The sequence below is a fragment of the Terrapene carolina genome, unplaced genomic scaffold, assembly GCF_002925995.2.
Source record: "Terrapene carolina triunguis isolate 2854851 unplaced genomic scaffold, T_m_triunguis-2.0 Scaffold449, whole genome shotgun sequence".
Lineage (NCBI taxonomy): Eukaryota > Metazoa > Chordata > Testudines > Emydidae > Terrapene > Terrapene triunguis.
Window position 1 is genome coordinate 857,732 of NW_020664800.1, and position 1,311 is coordinate 859,042.

At 57.3% G+C, this 1,311-nt stretch overlaps 1 protein-coding gene across 1 annotated transcript in view; it reads left to right on the top strand.

Annotated features, from left to right (window-relative positions):
- The window catches only part of RGS3 (regulator of G protein signaling 3), a 198,025-nt gene that overhangs the window by 98,865 nt on the left and 97,849 nt on the right, over positions 1-1,311 (top strand). The gene's annotated exons all lie outside the window — the stretch shown is intronic.

A 1,311-nucleotide genomic window follows, 5' to 3' on the forward strand; every position in this document is an offset into this window, starting at 1 on the left:
GTGCTCCCTCCTCTGGGCAGGAGGGGAGCCACACCGACTCACTACACCCAGATACAAAGGGCGGGGAGTGAGGCACTGACGACTTTCCTTTCATTCCCTCTTTTCCTTGTGCCTCGGTTTTTCACCCTGGTCAGTTCTGTGGTGTTGGTTATTCAGCGTCTCCCCCCGATCCCTCCCTGTGCTCTGTAACCCCAGCATATAAACAACCATTTTCACGGGCAGCTCTGCTGAGGTCAGGGGCTGGGGGGAAGTTTGTAGATGGGGCAGGTGCTCAGATACCATGGTGATGGGTGCACACCTCCCTTTCCCCTTCTGTCCCTCCTCCCCCGCAGGAGCCTAGAGCACCTCACCACGGCCCCAGCGGCATGGCAGTGGTGCTGGAACATTTTTAATAGTGGGGGTGCTGAAAACCAGCCCTCTTACCCTTATCCACCCTCCCACCCCCAGAGCTGAGGCCGGGACCCCGGGCGCTTGGGGCCAGCAGCTGGGAGTGCTGCAGCACTCCCCTTACCCCTAGTTTCCACGCCTATGTGGCACGGCCGCAGTGGCTCCATCTCTGGATCACCAGGCAGCCAGCCCCGGAGCGCCGGGCGGTGCAGCCCCAGTGCCAGCCGCCTTGAGTACCCGTGGCAGGTTGGCCAGCCTCAGCCCCAGCCAGCCTGGGCCAGGGCAGAGCATGGGTGGGGTCATGCCATGCTGTTTGGGGAGGCACAGCCTCCCCCAGCCTATGATACCTGCCGTCCATGATGCTTGAGGTTGGTGGTACTCATGCGCGCACACACACACAAACCAGGCTGCCATGTGAGTGTAGCTTAGTGACACCAGAGGAGCACAGGCAAGCTGGTTTCGATCTCCCTCACCACTGGGAGCTGTGCCTCGGTGGGAACCCCCAGTGTTCCTGGTGGCTGGGCCGCAGTAAAGACTCTTTGTTTTCCCCTCTCATTTTGTGTCAGCACAGTGAATGATCAGAAATCCCAGCAGGGCCTGAGCTTGAGGGTTTCCTGTTGCTCCAGCTGCTCTCAGTACTGGTCACAGATCACCTGCCCCTGTGGGAGAGAGTATGTGTTGTAAATGCTCCAGGGAGTGATGGACAGGTGATTCAGAGGCCTCATTAGTTTTGCCTTGTGGTTCTCATTACTGTTTATTGAGCCTGGACTCCAGAGGTGATCCCGGCAATTACAAGCCAGTAGCCTAACTTCAGTACCAGGCAAATTGGCTTAAACTCTAGGAAAGAACAGAATTTTTAGACACAGAGATGAACACAATGTGTTGGGGAAGGGTCAACATGGCTTTTGTCAAGGGAAATCACGC